The sequence below is a fragment of the Echinops telfairi genome, unplaced genomic scaffold (assembly GCF_000313985.2).
Source record: "Echinops telfairi isolate 266 unplaced genomic scaffold, ASM31398v2 ScPeMD7_60;HRSCAF=208, whole genome shotgun sequence".
Taxonomy (NCBI): Eukaryota; Metazoa; Chordata; class Mammalia; order Afrosoricida; family Tenrecidae; genus Echinops; species Echinops telfairi.
This window is the reverse complement of record NW_022103958.1, coordinates 9,190,788-9,198,442: the sequence shown is the minus strand read 5'-3', so window position 1 is coordinate 9,198,442 and position 7,655 is coordinate 9,190,788. Positions and strand designations below refer to the sequence as shown.

Genomic DNA, 7,655 nt, shown 5'->3' with positions numbered 1-7,655 from the left:
AAGTAGAAAGAAAATGCTTGATACCAAAGGCTCAAGTAGAAAGAAAATGTTTTGAGAATGATGATGGTAACAAATGTACAAATGTGCTCGACACAATGGATGTATGTATGGATTGTGATAATAGTTGTATGAGCCCCCAATAAAATGATTTAAAAAAGAAAAAGGGGAGGGAAGAAAACGCATTTGGAGTTCATTCCACCAAGTCAGACTGTTAATCAAGCTTTCTATTTAGAGGCTCTGAAACATAACAGCATGTGACAAAAAGGCCTGATTTGTGGTAGATGGGGGAATGATTTTGCCACTATGACAATGCACCTGTTCATGCAGCCATCTCAGTGCACCAGTTTTTGGCAAAAACCAGAATGTCTCTGTTGCTCCACGCACCTTACTCCGCTGACCTCTCTCCGTGTGACTACTTTTGTTTCTGCGAATGCAGAAAGACAAGAAAGGACAGCATTTTGATGACTTAGAAGAGGTGAAGAAAAAAAACGAGGGAGGTGCTGTCAGCTATCCAAACACATGAGTTTGAAAAATGTTTCAAAGAATGTAACTGCAGATTTGACAAATGTATTAAGTGTAAAGAGAATACTTTGAAAGTGATAAGATTTTTTTGTTAAAAAAAATCAAATGCATAACTTTGAAAAAATAATCCATTTTTAGGGGGGTACCCCCTCATACCGGTCTGGAATATAAAGGGTCTCAATAAGTCTTTGCAAATGGAATGGAATGAGGAAGAGAAGGGAAGCAAGGAAGGGAGGAAGGAAGGAAGGAAGGAAAAGAAGAAGATAAGACGAGGAGAAAGCAGTGCAGGAAGGAAGAAGAAAGGGAGGAAGAATGGGATGAAGGAAGAAGGAGGAAAAGAAAGAAAGTGAGCAGAAAGAAAAATGGGAGAGAAAAGAGGCAGGAGCAGGTGCAAGCAAGCAATGAAGAGACTAATGTGTTCCAGAAACATTCATAAGGCTGTCAGCCTCATGCCCAAGAAATAAGGGTGATATCAGAGGGTGAGAATGTCTTCAGTTGTTCTTGTAGGCATTAATAAGAAGACAATATTTACTTTTAAATAGAGTTGAAAGTACAGGGTGATGTTTTTATTTTTGTTGTTGTTGTTGTTTTTAATTAAAACAAAGAAGTACACCAGGCTGCAGTTGCACACAGGCATTGACTTGGCCTTTAAAAATATATACATTCTTTTTTTAATTTTAATGAATAACAAAGTCTTACATTTCCTTTCAGCTTGAATGAACTAATCAATTCAATTCAAAAGGTCATGCTGATTATATTTAACACTTCCCCAAGCAGATATAACTGATACATGGATGGGCATACTATTTCCAATTTAACTCCATTAAAGTACACTGGAAAGAATGGGAATTCAGAATACCTAATTATGCTCCTGCGGAACATGAACACATATCAAGAGAGGCAGTCATGGAAACAGAGCAAAGAGATGCTACAGGGTTCAAAATCAGGAAAGTGCAACACCAGAATTGTATCTTTTCCCCACATATGTTCAGTTTATATGCTGAGCAAACAATCTGAGAAAATGGATGATATGACTGAGAATCTGGAGTTCAAGTATCAATTACATCTCAGTGTAGAGAAAACAAAAAGCCTCACAACTGCATGAAGACATAACATCATGATGAAAAAAAATGCAGTTGTCAAAGAATTTCATTTTATGAAGAATGCTCATGAAAGTAGTAGTAATCAAGTGTTATACTGCAGAGGCCAAACTTGTTGCAAAAGACCTGAAAGGTGTTCAAAACCAAAGTTGTCATCTTGAGAACAAATATGCACCAACTCAAGCAATGGTATTTTCAATTGCCTCTACGCATGCACAAGGTTGGTGACCTGCCCTGCTGTTTGCTGCCTGTGGCCAGACTGCCTGTATTGCTCTACAGAAGACTCAGCTGTCTGCTTCCTTGACTTGCACCCATAGCCCTCGTTAGTTGAAGGACTCCCAGTATATTACCTGTCTCATGGAAGTGAGTTGAACTGAGCCCTCTGTACTATTCTGTGGACTAATCAGCTGTTTATTTCTTTGTGTTGTGTGTGTGTGTATTCATAAGTGTCCTGGTTTTGTTTCTCTAGAGAACCCTGTCAAACAGTTAGGATGTTATTTAGAATCAAGAATAGTGAGACTTTTCATCATATATTTGGTAATTTCTTCTTCGTGTTTGTCTCCATCTTCGCCTTCATTTTCTTTAGTAACATCCAAAATCTTTTTAATAATGGTAGAATTGTGGATTAGTTTTTATTTTTTTCCAAAACCATTTTAATGAAATCTAATACAGATGCTGTATCATTCTGTAGTTCAATTCCATTAAGCAGTATTGTACAATTGCTACCACCATCAGTTTCAAAACATTCTCTTCCTTCTTGAACTTCTTGATATTAGCTCCCCTTTAACCCCTACTGTACTGTACCCCCTCCCCTCCCAGGAACCCTTATTCGACTTTCTATCTGTATAGGTTCATCAATCCTGGGTTTCATATACTGAAAAACATACAACAAACATTCAAGAGGGTTACCCCCAATGACAAAAATTATTAGAGATACACTCCAATAAGAAAACACAGAGAGAGGGAGAGAGAGAGGTAGAGCGAGAGCGAGAGCGAGAGCGAGAGAGAGCATTGAAAACCAGAACATGCCCAGCATGTATCAAAGGGCGGATCAACTGACAAGGTGTTACTGGTTCAAGTCGGGTTGATCACTTTGATCTCCTATAGCCATCTCTCCAATGCACTCTGCTTGGTAACCAGCTTATTCCCATCCCCCATTATGAAGAGCTTGGGATTTTCTTTAGCTCTGACTGACACACTGTCCTCTGGCATGTTCAAATTTCCAGCCCTTAGAATGGACACACAGTTTGGTCTGGCTTTGGGGAGGTCCCAGGAGACTTACCAAAATGTCTAAATACTTCGCTGCCCTTTTGTCTATGGGACAGCAGGGTGGTGCTGCAGCATTTTGGGGGAGTCCAGTGCCAATGGATGGAAGGTGAAGCTCTTGCCCCTAAGGTGTGGCTGTGGGCACACACCTTCAGCTTTTGCACCTCCTACATGCACACATCATCTGTTAAGGATCCCAGGGCCAACAGCCACTTGTTTTCCCTGCCAGGAAGCTGTACCTTCTGGTTCATCCAAGAGAAGCACAGAGGGCAGCCGATTGCTGCGGCTCATAAACAACCTCCAGCCTTTTAGCACAACCAGGTTGAAGGCGGAGTGGGTCCGCCAGGCCAGAAACCTGCAAAGCTTGACCAGTAGCCAGATTACGCTAGGACAGGTCCATGATAGAAGATGACAAAAATACACTCTGAATTGTGTCAGAATATTTGGTGCAGAAACTGGATTCTTCGCTAGCCTAAAATTAATTTTCTTTTTCTAATAGTGACATCTGCAGCATCCCATCTAAGGATCTCTGGTGACAAAGTGGGTTACACACTGAGTTACTACCTGCAAGGCAAGTCGTATGAACCCACCAGCTACTCCTTAGGAGAAAGATAAGTCTTTCTGTTCCTGTAGAGATTTACAGCCCCAGAGATCCAAGGAGCCATTTCTAACTGCCCCTTAGGGTCACAATGAGCCTAAATCAACTTGATGGTAGTGGTATTTGGCTTATTTATATAAGCTGTGTTCTGAATTGCTTATTTGTTATTGAGACTTAAAAGAACTATTTTATTGACTTCATGTTATAGCGGTCTCTGTCATTTCTCAAATAAACACACCCAATCATATTCTTAAGATCAAAAGAATTTTTTTCTCCCACAGAATCACTCATCTGGTGTCTCTTGAAGGAGACAAGAGAGAGAGGCCTGAAGCGTTTCAGGGACCGTAATTTCTGAGGGAAGCTGCAGACACAGGCCCTGCCGCTTTAAAGCAGCCTAAACAAAGTCAATTAGGGGTGTTTGGTGTAGCAATTCCAGAGCTTTCAAATTAATTTTCTTAACAAGCGTTCAATTTACTTTCATGTAAAACCTAGTCACGTCGATTTCAGCAATAATGAAAACTGGTTCTGTTGGACAGATACAAATATTTACTGGATCTAGCTAAATGTCTTTCAAGATTATCAGGTGTTGCCAGTGTTTGTGCCCAGGGAAGATGTAATCATTCTGTTTTCATCACCTGTTGCTTTTTAATTTCCTCTCTCATTGAAAATCCTATTGCTGCACAGACAATAACATCACTGTCTATATGTATATATAGATATTGTTAGGGGAGCTTTGGTGCTGGGACAAGATATGCTAAAATAAAAAGAGGAAAACAGGTTTTGCCTTCCAAAAGGCTGTTGGGAAGCGCTGAAGACGATTCCCTATCAGTGGCCATGTTTGCACAATGGAAATCATGGGGGAGCAGGAGCGATAAAATTGCAGAGATTTATTAGAAAACCTTTCAAGGAGAAATTAAAAATCTCTAATAAAATCCTCATTATTATTTAACGCTAATTGAATTGCTTCACTGAAATATGCACCTGCAGAGATGCAGATTTAAAGGAGCTGGGATCAAAATCCAAGAGGTTAGTTACTGTATAACCTGGAGCAAGTCCTTTATTTTCTATAAATGCCAAGCCCTTTATTTGGAAAATGGAATGGCAAAATCATTTGCTTTTATGAATGTAACATGATGTCATGTAGGTAAAATTTCTGTGAATGCTGCAAATTAGATTGTAAGCTATTAGCTATGATTGTAAATTGTATGATAACTATTAGCTTATTGATTATAAATTGCATGTACATATCTAGTAAATTCAACCCCTCAATGGTCAGTTTGTCCCACTGTGGTGGCTTTCATGTTGCTATCGTGCTGGATGCTAAAGTACTGTTATTTCAAATATAAGCATGATCACTCATGCTGGGACAAGTTTCAGCAGAGTTTTGAGGCTAATATAGATTAGGGATACATATTAATTTCTAAAAATGTGGCAACTACAACCATATGGATCACAAACGAACATTGTTCAATTCTCTTACTTTGGGCAGATCATGAAGAAGGACCACATTCCGGAGTGTACGATAATATAATGCTTCCTAATGTTGTGGACCAATGATACTGATGGAGAAGAGGGGTGCTTCTGTTAGATATCTGGCACAAGAACAGCAATGACGGGCATAAACATGCTATAGATAGAAAGGATAAGACAGAACCAGGAAACATTGTGTTCTGATGTGCATGAGGTCTCCATGAGTCAAAGTCAATTAACTAGCTGATCATCTGTCTACCTATCTACTGACCTACCTACCTATCATCTATCTTGAATATCAGAGTAAAACATTTGGGTGGAAAGAAAAGGACTGACAATATGCTTGTGAAAATTCTATGGTTCACACTAGAATAGTATCCTGTATAGTTCTAGAAGATGAATCTCTATATGGAAAGACACTCAAAATGCACAGTGGCCCTAACAATGGAATTAAGCAGACCAATGGTAAGAAAATGGCACAAGACTGGGCAACATTTCAGTTGGAGCTTCCTTTGTGGTAATCGGCAAAGTAAGAAGTTTTAAGTATAGATCAGGAATACAATACAGAACACAAAGCATTCTCTACGACTGTTGTGTACCTTCTGGAGACAATGAAGTGAGAAATTCTCTCTTCCTCTGCCAAGGGAAGGCAAGGAAAAACCTTAGATGAATTCTGACTTCAACCGAATAGCTACACAGCTGATAGATGGGAGGGTGAGATGTTAACCAAGGAATAATAATTAGACAATAAAGACTGAAATAACTCATTACCCATGCACAGGGAATTGAAACTTGTTTACTATGATGAAGAGAAAAATAATGGTAGATGACAATGGTGAGGCAAGATAAGGTCGACTTCTAGATTTTTTTCTCTATTCAATTCATGGAAATGACAATATTTGAATGATAGAAATAAAAGACTGAATGGGCAAATCAATATACCTGCATTCTAGAACCTATTCGGCTGATGATGAAAGGGGAATACCTGACAGAGTATTTCTCTTCTCTGGCCTTTATTTTCCATCTGTAAAATTACAGTAACTGGACTACATGATGAGTTAAATCCCATCGACTTGAAGATGTACATTCCCACTACAATTCTGTTCCACTTATATGAAATGATTGACATATTTGAACTAGTTCTCAAAGTCAATTATCCAACTACCCTGAATACCACAACACACATCTGCTTGGATTCTGATTTTAAATTAAATATCACTTCTTTCTAGAAAGGGGGTCTGACAACAGATGATTGCAGATTGGGCTGCTAACTGCAAGGTCAGTAGTTTGAGACCACTAGTCATTCCACTTTCACTTTCCTGGAGGCTTTCAACTCCAGGAAATTGCTCCAGACTCAGAAACCCACAGGGGCAGTTCTACCATATCCTATAGAGTCACTTTAAGTCACAAACAATGCTGGCAGTGAGTTTGTGTGACTGTTTATTTTCCAGAAGTCTTCCGTGACACTTGGAGTGCAAGTCTTTATTCTCTTCCGTCCCACCCACCATGCATCTGGCTCTTTTCTTGACTGTAAGCAACTTGAAGGTGTTTAATCAGGTTTCGGATACAATGTGTCAGGTACAAAAAGTAGATATAGAGGAGATGTTTGTGGAACAAACAAGTGAATGACTATATATACATGAATTGAAGAGACAGAAAATCAGCAGGAACACGCAAGTCTTTTGATTCAAAGGATGAAGAAAGAGACTTGAAGCAGAACTTTCTCTTTTTCACAATTACAAGCCTTGAGCAAATACAAATGATGCAACCGCTCGGAGCCTGGTTATGCTTTGCAGACAGTAGAGGGGTCCAGGAATCAAGAGCAGATTGCTAAAAAGAAGACCGCTATCTGTGACTTGCGAAGGTTTCCATAGCTTTATTTCTTGGTATTATCTTCTAATTTTGCGGTTTAATTTCTTCTCCACCATCCTTAGTCCTGGATCAATTTTGGTTTCACACATCAACGAGAAGGAACAAAAGAAAACCCTCCCTGCGTGTGTACAATATTGCTCTGCCTATCCTCAATAATTTACCAGTAGATACCAAGCTCTTATATTACCTCCATTCTTTGGTCTTGTGGCAGTTACATAATCTCCTGCCAACTTGTGAAGGGGTGGAGTCTAGCCTGTCAATCAGGTTGCAGCTTGATGATCTCATTTGGAGGCACCATGTTTTTTAGTATATGTGCTGCCGAAGTGAGCACTGGTGGCACCATGTTGATCAATAGCTCACTGGAGGCCAGATACACATAGACTCCCTGCTTTGTCTTCCTGCTGACAAGGCACGCAGAGCTACTCTAGTGCCCTGGAGCTGGAGGAGCCAAGTGGAAACCCCGGGCAGTGATGAAATGCTTCCACTGCCTCTAGATCCTCAAGACTTTCTACCCACTGGCCCGTGATCTTCCTGCATTTGGCATCATTGCAGGTGTTGTGCGAGTCTCAAGAGGAGTTTGTATATTGGTACCAGACCTATAGGCTATATTATGGACTTGATCTAGAATGGGCTGCGATGATTTTTTAATGTACAGTTGCTCTTTGATAGAAAGTTCTCTCTTACACACATATGAGTGTCTATGGATTTGTTTCTCTTGCCAACCCAGATGAACACAGATCTTCAGATATTCAGAGTACTAAGACTTGTTCAACAGCATTTATTTTCAGTTGAATGTGTCACTAAAGTTGGAGCTGACATGCTGGCAG

General features: G+C 39.8%; 1 pseudogene; it reads right to left on the bottom strand.

The window, feature by feature from the left end:
• Window positions 1-2,802: 2,802 nt before the first annotated feature.
• LOC115869870 lies at window positions 2,803-4,995 on the bottom strand (annotated as a pseudogene).
• Between the last annotated feature and the right edge of the window lie 2,660 nt (window positions 4,996-7,655).